Here is a 12,120-nt window from a genome sequence, read left to right on the forward strand (position 1 = left end):
CCACAAAAACATCCACCCCGCTGATTGTTTTGGGGATTTTGCCATCATCCCCATTAAGTGGCTGATTAATGTCGAATCACTTTACAGTTATTAAAGCCAGTTATGTTACAGATTGTCTCATTTGACATCTTTATGTGCACCAGATTCCTCTGCGTCTCTGCTGAATACACTGCCAGTAAGGACAGTTCTTCTGATTTTCTTCTTCTTCAGTTTGGCGGTCTGGAACTATGGAATATGTGTTTGCAGTGGTAGCGTGAGTTGACGTCCTCCTCTTTCCATCTCTGTGATGGGAGATGAGCTTGAGCAGATCCTGATGCACAACTGTGTCCTGGAGTGATCATAGAAGCAGTCACAGCTGGGCAGTCATTCGCTTTACAGCGAGCTCCCGCCTGCTCAATGTAAAGAAGATCAAATGTCCCTGAAAAGTCACAACATATGTTTGAGAAACTGGATGTGCACAAACGTGCACCGACAGCGCAGGTCAGACTTATTGTTGCTACTGCTTATGTATGCTTGTGGAAGAAAAGATGGTTGTTGTGGTGTGAGGAGCAGTGATGGCTGGTATTAGGGGAGTGACTCTCGGACGCCAGTGATCATTGTCTAGCCTCCTGGAGGTGTCGTGGGCCCAACTAGACAAAACACTGATTAAAGGAGGTTTCCACCTGATGACCCCAATGACATGTTGGTCAGCACTGCTCACTGATCTATATTATAGGGATTATAGGGAATTATTCACCGAGTCTGGTCCATTTGTTTTTCTTTATCACTAGTTTCTTGTGTTTAAGGGATAGTTCGCCTCTTTTGACATGAAGCTGTATGACATCCCATATTAGCAATTTTGTTTATGAACATTTTCTTACCCCCTGCTGCGTCCTGTGAGCCGAGTTCCAGCCTCGTTTTGGCGTTGACGAGGCTGCTCACAAGGGAGGCAAAAATAGCACCAAGCGATGTGAACTAGCCGGCCTACCTTCATCAAAACGAGGCTGGAACTCGGCTCACAGGACGCAGCAGGGGGTAAGAAAATGTTCATAAATGATATTGTTAATATGGGATGTCATACAGCTTCATGTCAAAAGAGCTGAACTATCCCTTTACCTTAAATATAGAATATATATATAAGTCAATTTTCCAGAAATTGGGAAATGTAAAAAAGGCAGTAATTACTTAAATCTGTAATTTGTTTGGAGATTTATGCCAGAAGTGGACCCCATCAGTCCAGCTCTGAGGTCTTTACACCGGCTGCCTGTCCATCAGAGGATAGACTTTAAAGTTCTGATGCTGCTCTATAAAGCTCTGAATGGTCCAGGACCAGAATGCATCAGTGAGCTCCTGACCCAGTATGAACCTTCCAGACCCCTCAGCTCATCTGGATCCGGTCTTCTATCAGTTCCCAGAGTCAGAACCAGACATGGAGAAGCTGCGTTCAGCTTCTATGCTCCACATGTCTGGAACAAACTCCCAGAAAGCCTCAGATCAGCTGGAACACTCAGTGGCCCTCATTTATCAAACTTGCGTAAGACCAAAAACATGCGTAGGTCGTGTGTACGTTCTTTTCTGCGCAAAGGTTGGCATTTATCAAATCCATCGTGAGCGCAGGAAAGATGAAATTGCCACGACAGTGTCTGAAGCCGTGTACGCACTTTTCCATTTTGACTTGCGGTGACTGCAACAGCATACATAAACAGCAGCGTCACAAGTGCGTGCCTCATGAGTCGCAACAAATCTCTAGGTTAAAATTACAGACTATCACTTATCACTTTAAAGAAGGCCCATGTTTTATTTGACTTCAACATAAATATAAACATAAACGCAAATTAAATAAATTAAACAAGTACAACTCCGTAATTGGAAGTGATGGCTCATTATTCAACCGCGCACCCTCACACCGAACGCATACGCGCACGCGTGCCACTGTGGAGAGGTTAGGGCTCCTAAAGGGCAGGTGGATCTGTCTCTCGGCTGCGGGGGGAACCCTTCTATATACGCCCGAAAATGCATGCAGGGTTCTCCATACATTGCCCAAAAAAAGGGAGTGCCATTTCCAGATGTACATCCAGAGGACCCCGTACCCAGAGATCCCACCAGCCTGCACAGCCAAGAGCGCTCAGGAGGAGAGAGGAACTTATTCAGCAATTCTGACTTTTGGTAAGCATTCTGTTATTCAAGGAAAAAAGACGTAGCTCCGATCAGGCCAGCCACCCTCTCCTCCAAGGCACTCAAATCCAAACCTGGATCGGAACCCCCCCCCGTTTGTGACATGCTGCGTCGGACAGCTGCGACCTTCTTTTTTTGGCCAATTTCATATCGGACCACTTCTTCCTGATCTTGTTGGAGAAAAAGTAAAACATCGTTCAATTTTAGATTTCATTTAATCTGGAGTTTATCACATTTTATTGACCATCACAGTAGGGGAAAATACATACCTCGTCCGGTCTGCGATTTACATCGCCAACGCTGTTGACAGCCGTCCCAGCTGTCAACGCTGTTGGCAGCGTTTCTTTGCCGCCTTTCGTCTATCCATGTCGCAAATTCTATAGATGCGGTCTCTCAACCCCCTTTTGTAGAAGGCGTGATTAGGATAATTACGATGGATTTCAGCCGCCGGATTTATCAACAGCCGCTCGGTCTTACGATGGGATTGGTGTGGTACGCATGTTCTGTAAATCTCACTTGAGCCTCTGCGTACGACGAGTTCTCCGCTCATATCTACGATGCTTTCTACAACGGCTTGATAAATGAGGGCCAATGTATTTAAGTCCAGGTTGAAGACGCACCTATTTTCAGCTGCGTTAAAATAAAGCTCCAAATATGAAGCTCGAATTTCAAAACTTAATCACATTTTAACTTCTGATTTTATCTATTGTTCTTATTTCTTTCTTTTTTGTTTAAAATTTAAATTGTGTTTTTTTTATTTCTACTGTTTTAATGTATCTGTAAAGCACTTTGAATTGCCTTGTTGTTGAATTGTGCTGCACAGATAAACCTGCCTTGCCTTGAAGGAGAGGTACACACCAATTCTGAGGTGTTGTAACGTATCTCCACAATGCTGACAAAACTTTATGACACAAGTCTGTCCCTACTTCTATTTCTTTAAAATTGTGTTGTAATCACCCACAGAAGCACTGACTGCAGCTGCAACTATCTGATAATGGAGAGAGATGGTTCAGGCAGTGGTGAAGTGAGCTGCAGTGTACAGCCTGTGTATCTGTCTTGTAGCTGGAACTGTGACTCTGTATAAACCACTGGAAGTGTCCTGACAGCTGATTTAGAGGCTGGGCTGCAGCAAATGAACCGTGCCACTAATGGTCCTTGCTGCCACAGCTTTAATGGACATACCCACAGAGCACTGGGCAGAGAGCATTTCCAACAAGCTGGAGGAGGGAGGCGGATGTGTATGATGAGAGCGAGCATCGGTGGGGACAGAGGAGAAGAAGAAAATAGGAAAAGGCGAGTGAGATTCGATGATCTGAACAACAGAAATGTCCTGTGGTTTCAAGTCGTCGTCCTTGAGAAAAACATCCCGACACATGGGGGAGAAGTCCATCTCCCCTGGCAACGCACGGAAATATTTACCATTAATTCAACTTGACTCAGAAGTTACTCGTTACCTTGCTTGCTGCGGCCTCTTTCTCCCCGATCACCATGAACTAAAACATTTTCAGTACCCAGGAGGATTTTCCTTTGACAGAAACCATAAATCCTCTCTCGGAAATTTGTTCAAGTCAGTTTTCTGAGTCTTACCTTTAACAGCGGATGGCTTTCACAAATGCATTGAATTCATTCATGCTGATTAGGATGCGATTACAATGCGTTTTTGCCAGTTACACCATTTATTTTCTTGCTAATTTATTCACATCTGTGCAGAAAAGCACAACAGCTGATGAATGAGATAAAGGCCAAGGCCATTAAATGTACTCAATAACTAAGATCAGTGCTGCAAAAGTGCTCATAAACACAACTTTTAGACACTAGGCTGGTAATTCTAAGACGTTGGTTTCGCTGTACTTTGCTCCGCTACAGAAACTCCTAATAATATCAATAAATTAATTGAATCAGAAGGGCGATTCAGACATTTAAAGTGATGTAATGGCATGGCTCTGTGGTGGCTCACAGGCTGTGGAAACACAAACCAGTTACTTAGAGCTGGTTCTAACACCAGCCCTGAACCTGTACTGGAACCACTTTGGTCAAAAGAGATCTCTGAGGGGTGGTCCGTGGCGTAGTGGGTTGAGCAGCCGCCCCATGTACAAGAGGCTATAGTCCTCGCTGCAGCTGGTCCCGGTTCAAGTCCTGCATCGGATGGCCCATTGCTGCATGTTGTTCCCCCTCTCTCTGCCCCCTGCTTCCTGTCTCCTACCACTGTCCCATCCAATAAAAGGCACAAAAAGCCCCAAAAAAATACTTAAAAAAAAAATAGGTCTCTGTCACACGGGTGGCGTGGACTTTTATTGTCATAGACCATTCATTTTTGAGGCACCCATCATCTTTGCAAGACGTAAAGAGGCACGTTTAACAGTCAATTTCATGTCACACATAATTGCTGCCTCATCAATGCCAGTTTACACAGGTATAAACATTTTTATGGTGCATGTTGGGAATTTGCCATTGTAAAAAAAACATGCAATCGTTTAGCTAAATATTTGTGTTGTGGCCATTTATGTTTGTAAATCATAAATTCTATCAATTTAGTTTTCTTTGGGCAGTTAGAATATACTTTAGTTAGTTTGGAATCAAAATCTGTAATTAATTTTTATATTTGAAATTGTTTAGATTATTTTGGTAACTTTTCGGCCCTCCCATTAATTAGAGAGATTAAGAACACACCTGGGGTTTTTTTTGGAGGAGCTTTTTGTTTGTCAAATGTCCGGTGTGAAGACGGGAGGTTTTGGTAAAATGATTTGACCACTTTTTGAGCTTGTAAAAAAAAAAAAAAAAAAAAAAAAATCAGATTAAGTTAACTTTTGCTTTTGATCTAAATTGTAAAAGATTTTTAGTTGTTGTTTTGTCCATATTTTTTGTTGTAAATAAACTACATATATTTTTTAAACAATCAAGTCGGAAGTGCGTGCAAGAATCAAACCACCTGTTGCCACCCACGGCCTTTCTTAGAAAATGTAGTTTAGAAATTTAGAAGGCCGCGACAATTTGCCTGAATCGATAAGCTAGCTTGTATTTTCCAAAATATTTGCAATGCGGCAAAGTGAGCCAAACACTGTAGGTTCAACATAAACAATATCATGCCGATATAGCTGGTCAGACGGCTCAATACATCATTTAGTGAAATGTCTTCTCCTTAAATTGCGCTTTCTGAAACAGAAGCACCCATTAATGATAAAAATGCAACATGGATAGCCACAAAAATAACTTATAAATGGTTTACGTTTAGATCAAGAACATAACAAGACAAAAATGATTTACCAGTGCTGTTTTGACTTTGTTTTAGGTATAGAAAATGTGATTGTCGTCAATACTATTGCTTACAAATCTTAAAAATAGGGCTTGAAAGTATTGACATGCTGGTGTTAAAATGCTCAGCTTGTAGTTTGAGAGTGAAAAAAAAAATTCCACATCATGTTTAAGCAACAGGCAACCTGAGTACAGCTCCATTTCCATCCTTATTAAGATGTGTATTAGTTACCAATGATACCCGGTGTTTGTTTGTTGTTTTGTAGCCCAAAGTGCAACATTCAAAATATTCTGTAGACATCATGCCTTTGAGATTCTAATGTCTGTCTGTGTGGCCTAAGCAAACTATAATTATACTGCCAGCATCTGTCTTTATTTTCTTATGTCCATAAATGAGTTACCCGACTCATCTCAGATGCTCCATCAGTCACGATCAATTCGCAGGCAGCATCCAGCTACTTTTATGATGGCAGTTTGAAAAATCGTGGTTTTTGCTTCAACAAACTTTCTAACTTACAAACTTGTAACTTTCTCCTACAATGTCAACATCAAAAGTTTATAAGATTACCATCTAAAGGGGACGGTATAATCATATGTCATGGGCTCTGAATTCCTGCTCGTTATAAAAATATATATTTTTTACTTTTAACAAAGCTCAAACCATTCTTTGACTTTTTGCTCTCTGTGAATAGGTGCAGTTTCATCATGAAGAGACTTACTCCCAGCAAGATAGAAATGTTTCATCATAGCATAAATGGAACAACGTTTTGGTGAACCTTCCTTGCAAGGGAATAAGTGAACCCAAACCATGCTCCTACAGTGAAACAGAACCACCACATTCCTCTCGTTGCATTGGTTAAGTGATCCATCCATCCATCCATCATCTTCCGCTTCTCCGGGGATCGGGTCGGGGGGGCAGCAGCTTGAGCAGAGAAACCCAGACGTCCCTGTCCCCGGCCTCTTCCTCCAGCTCTTCTGGGGGACCCCGAGGTGTTCCCAGGCCAGCCGAGAAACATAGTCTCTCCAACGTGTCCTGGGTCTTCCCCGGGGCCTCCTCCCAGTGGGACGGGCCCAGAACACCTCACCAGGGAGGCGTCCAGGAGGCATCCTAACCAGATGCCCGAGCCACCTCATCTGACTCCTCTGGATGCGGAGGAGCAGCGGTTCTACTCCGAGCCCCTCCCGGATGACCGAGCTTCTCACCCTATCTCAAAGGGAGAGCCCAGACACCCTGCGGAGGCAATTCATTTCAGCCGCTTGTATTCGCGATCTGGTTCTTTCGGTCCCTACCCACAGCTCATGACCATAGGTGAGGGTAGGAACATAGACTGACCGGTAAATCGAGAGCTTCGCCTTCTGGCTCAGCTCCTTCTTCACCACGACGGGCCGGTGCAGAGCCCGCATCACTGCAGACGCCGCACCGATCCCCCTGTCAATAGCTGCATTCCCACTGTAGGAACCTTCTGCAGTTCCTATAATCTTTTCAGGAACGGGGCCGTTTTTTCCCGCATTCGGACATACAGGAACTCGGGACCATTGCCCTCAGTTCCTGGAACCATTTCAGCTCCTTCTCCTTCTCTGGGTCTGTTCTGGTTTCCATAGGAACACATCTGACGGAGGTGTTTGGTGGTCGGTAGCTCCGCCCCTTGTCATGTTGTCAGACTGAAATGTTTCCTCATACGACACGGACACAACCTTGGCGTGTTTAATAAGTTAAACTGACACGTGGTCGCCTTTGTCTGCAGCGCTCTGCTCTCCTTCCTTCATGATAGATGTTAGACGCCCGATGTGATAAGTCCATGATTAATATCACCATCATGCAGACCATGAACACGGTGGCCTCCCCGCTCTCCATGTTAGCTTCTTTGTGGTGTTTTTTCCTTCTCTCCTCACTTTTCGCAGGTTTTGTTTTGTTTTGTTGTTGAATGTGGCGCTAAAGTAACACGTCACTGTCGCAGACGGCTGCGTCGCATCAGTCCCTATCAAGGTCCCGACTCATGTGGGAATGCAGACTGAAAGAGTTCCCCTGGGGAAGGACAGTTATTACAACGGAATTCGAGGTGAACCATTCTTAGAACTGCTCCGTCCGAATGCGGCTAATCTCCCACTTCATTCGTCCCTCACTCGTGAACAAGACCCCGAGATACTTGAACTCCTCTACTTGGGCAGGGGTCTCATTCCCAACCCAGAGAGGGCATTCCACCCTTTTCCGGCTGATGGCCCTGTCACACTGTTGCGTATGAGAGAAGCGTATGAAAATTAATAATATAATTTTCATACGCACGAAATGTCCTTGAAAATAAAGAATTGTGCGTATACTTACCGTATTGAATCTATGAGTAGCGTATGAGTAGCGTATGAGTAGCTTATGGTCAGCGTATGAACAACGTATAACCAGCGTACTCTGCGTATGACTAGCGTATGAGTAGCATATGAACTGTGCATGCCCAGCGTACGTTTCAACGCGCCTATATCAGCAGCCTTTCCACATTGCTCCATTATTGCAGTAGACGACGCGTTATCAACATCTCGAGACATTCATCTCGATCATGCCTCCCAAGAAGCAATCGTCGTTTGCCCGGGCCCTGGGCCGAGGCTGAGGAAAAGGCAAAAAAACACAAGAATCATTCTCACCCAAACCTGCTGAAATGCCTGATGCACCTGCGGCTGATGAGTTACATGCTTCTGAGTGATCAAGATCCCCAACTCCTCCTCCTGACCGCTCCCGTGAATCGTCGGTTGCCTCAGATATGATAAATACGCTAGCTGTACGGTACACCTTCATGCCAACGTATGGCAACTTATGTCCAGCATTCTCGACCTATCAGTAACGTACCTATATCGTACCTCTAGCGTATTCAGCGTATGCCGAGCGTATGCTTAGCGTATGCTTAGCGTATTAACCATACGCTCGCATACGCACAAAAGTTTTGAGCATGTTCAAAAATTTATTTCTGCCTCAGCGTATGCCAACGTATGCCAGCATGCTTGAAACGTATACAACCTATGCCTAACGTTCCCCTAGCGTATGTCGGCTTATACCAGCGTATGAGTGATAATTTTCATACGCTGGCATACGCTAGTGCCATACGCAACAGTGTGACAGGGCCATGAGGACCATGGTCTCGGATTTGGAGGTGCTGATTTCGTGTTAAGAGTTGAGTTTCTCTTAATTTGGTATCTAAACAGAGAGGCCTGCCTTGGTGTTATTGTAGAAAACTACATCTCTGCCATCATTAAGAAAAAATGGCCCCCTGCTTTTAAAATGCCCATTCTCTTGAAAAAACATTTTCAAAATATTGTCAAAAACTGTTCAGCTGATCATAAATTAAGATTTGGACATGTCAGACTGTCTATAGGTTCAATAGCTGAAGAATGCACAAAGAAATGGACTAAAATCTAAAAACAACACTAAAAAACCTGCAAGAAAACACTTTAAATGTAAGTTTAGGAGGAGCCATTTATTTGAAATGTTTGTGTCCTGTTACTTTGTGAGGAATTCTAATAAATCTGGTGTGTACAGATTATCATCAACACTGGTAATGATCTGTTTAAGTGGGTCATGATTGATTAAAAGAAAAGGTTTCTAGAGTTTTATTGTCAAAACTTTAAAGAAGTGACTTCCAATCCAATAATATGTGACAAAAAGATTGCTTTATGCTATATTTTGTGAGCTGGGCGGTAGCCGAAGGCGGGGACCTTGGCGGTCTGATCCTCGGCTACTGAAGCTGGCTCTTGGGACGTGGAACGTCACCTCTCTGCTGGGGAAGGGGCCTGAGCTGGTGCGCGAGGCTGAGCGGTTCCGGCTAGATATAGTCGGACTCACCTCGACACATGGCTTGGGCTCCGGAACCAGCCTCCTCGAGAGGGGTTGGACTTTCTTCCACTCTGGAGTTGCCCGCGGTGAGAGGCGTAGAGCAGGTGTGGGCATACTTATTGCCCCCCGGCTGTGCGCCTGTACATTGGGGTTCACCCCGGTAGACGAGAGGGTAGCCTCCCTCCGCCTTAGGGTGGGGGGACGGGTCCTGACTGTTGTTTGTGCCTATGCACCGAACGGCAGTTCAGAGTACCCACCCTTTTTGGAGTCCCTGGAGGAGGCACTGGAGAGTGCTTCTCCGGGAGACTCCCTCGTCCTGCTGGGGGACTTCAATGCTCACGTGGGCAATGACAGTGAGACCTGGAGGGGCGTGATTGGGAGGAACGGCCCCCCCGATCTGAATCAGAGTGGTGTTTTGTTGTTGGACTTCTGTGCTCGTCACGGACTGTCCATAACGAACACCATGTTCAGGCATAAGGGTGTCCATATGTGCACTTGGCACCAGGACACCCTAGGCCGCAGCTCGATGATCGACTTTGTGGTTGTATCGTGGGACTTGCGGCCATATGTCCTGGACACTCGGGTGAAGAGAGGGGCGGAGCTGTCAACTGATCACCACCTGCACCACCACCGGCAGAGCTTCAACCATGTCCCGGAGGAGGTGGGGGACATTGAGCCCGAATGGGCCATGTCCCGTGCCTCCATTGTTGAGGCGGCCGACCGGAGCTGTGGCCATAAGGTGGTCGGTGCCTGTCGTGGCGGCAATCCCCGAACCCGCTGGTGGACACCAGTGGTGATGGAAGCCTATCGGGCCTTTTTGGCCAGTGGGACTCTGGAAGCAGCTGATGGGTACCGACAGGCCAAGCGGAACGCGGCCTCGGCGGTTGCTGAGGCAAAAACTCGGGCTTGGGAGGAGTTCGGGGAGGCCATTGAGAACGACTTCCGGACGGCCTCGGGGAGATTCTGGTCCGCCATCCGGCGGCTCAGGGGGGGAAAGCGGTGCATCATCAACACCATGTATGGTGGGGGCGGGGCTCTGCTGACCTCAACTAGGGACGTCGTGAGTCGGTGGGGGGAATACTTCGAGGGCCTCCTCAATCCTACCGACACGCCTTCCGATGAGGAAGCAGAGTTGGGGAGCTCGGACGTGGGACCTCCCATCTCTGGGGCTGAGGTCGCCGAGGTGGTCAAAAACCTCCTCGGTGGCAAGGCCCCGGGGGTGGATGAGGTCCGTCCTGAGTTCCTCAAGGCTCTGGATGTTGTGGGGCTGTCTTGGTTGACACGCCTCTGCAGCATCGCGTGGACATCGGGGGCAGTGCCTCTGGACTGGCAGATTGGGGTGGTGGTCCCCCTTTTTAAAAAGGGGGACCGGAGGGTGTGTTCCAACTATAGGGGGATCACACTCCTCAGCCTCCCTGGTAAGTTCTTTTCGGGGGTACTGGAGAGGAGGATCCGACGGATAGTCGAATCTCGGATTCAGGAGGTGCAGTGTGGTTTTCGTCCTGGCCGTGGAACAGTGGACCAGCTCTATACCCTCCGCAGGATCCTGGAGGGAGCATGGGAGTTCGCCCAACCGGTCTACATATGTTTTGTGGACTTGGAGAAGGCGTTCGACCATGTCCCTCGGGGACTCTTGTGGGGGGGGCTCCGGGAGTATGGAGTGCCGGACTCCTTGATACGGGCTGTTCGGTCTCTGTATGACCGGTGTCAGAGTTTGGTCCGCATTGCCGGCAGTAAGTCGGACATGTTTCCTGTGAGGGTTGGACTCCGTCAGGGCTGCCCTCTGTCACCGATTCTGTTCATAATTTTTATGGACAGAATTTCTAGGCGCAGCCAGGGCGTTGAGGGGGTCCGGTTTGGCGACCTAGGAATCGGGTCTCTGCTTTTTGCAGACGATTTGGTTCTGTTGGCGTCGTCAGGCCGTGACCTTCAGCTCTCACTAGAGCGGTTTGCAGCCGAGTGTGAAGCGGCTGGGATGAGAATCAGCACCTCCAAATCCGAGACCATGGTCTTCGGCCGGAAAAGGGTGGAATGCTCTCTCCGGGTCGGGAATGAGATCCTTCCCCAAGTGGAGGAGTTCAAGTATCTCGGGGTCTTGTTCACGAGTGAGGGACGAATGGAGCAGGAGATTGACAGACGGATCGGTGCGGCGTCTGCAGTGATGCGGGCTCTGCACCGGCCCGTCGTGTTGAAGAAGGACCTGAGCCAGAAGGCGAAGCTCTCGATTTACCGGTCAATCTATGTTCCTATCCTCACCTATGGTCACGAGCTGTGGGTAGTAACCGAAAGAACGAGATCGCGAATACAAGCGGCCGAAATGAGTTTCCTCCGCAGGGTGTCTGGGCTCTCCCTTAGAGATAGGGTGAGAAGCTCGGTCATCCGGGAGGGGCTCGGAGTAGAACCGCTGCTCCTCCGCATCGAGAGGAGTCAGATGAGGTGGCTCGGGCATCTAGTGAGAATGTCTCCTGGACGCCTCCCCGGTGAGGTGTTCCGGGCCCTTCCCACTGGGAGGAGGCCCCGGGGAAGACCCAGGACACGTTGGAGAGACTATGTTTCTCGGCTGGCCTGGGAACGCCTCGGGGTCCCCCCAGAAGAGCTGGAGGAAGTGGCCGGGGACAGGGACGTCTGGGTCTCTCTGCTCAAGCTGCTGCCCCCGCGACCCGACCCCCGGACCAGCGGAAGATGATGGATGGATGGATGGAAGATTGCTTTATTACAGCCTGTCGACAGTTTTAATTCACAAGTCGTATGTCTTTTTAAAAGATGTGTCAATGGTATTGGTGCATTATGCTTAGATTTTGATATGTTGCCAAATAACTGACAACTCCACACAAAAACTAAACATTTTGAGTTAAAATAGACAAAAAAAAAAGTCCCCCGTGCTGCTCGTCAGTAAG

Source organism: Odontesthes bonariensis, chromosome 2, assembly GCF_027942865.1.
Source record: "Odontesthes bonariensis isolate fOdoBon6 chromosome 2, fOdoBon6.hap1, whole genome shotgun sequence".
Classification (NCBI taxonomy): domain Eukaryota; kingdom Metazoa; phylum Chordata; class Actinopteri; order Atheriniformes; family Atherinopsidae; genus Odontesthes; species Odontesthes bonariensis.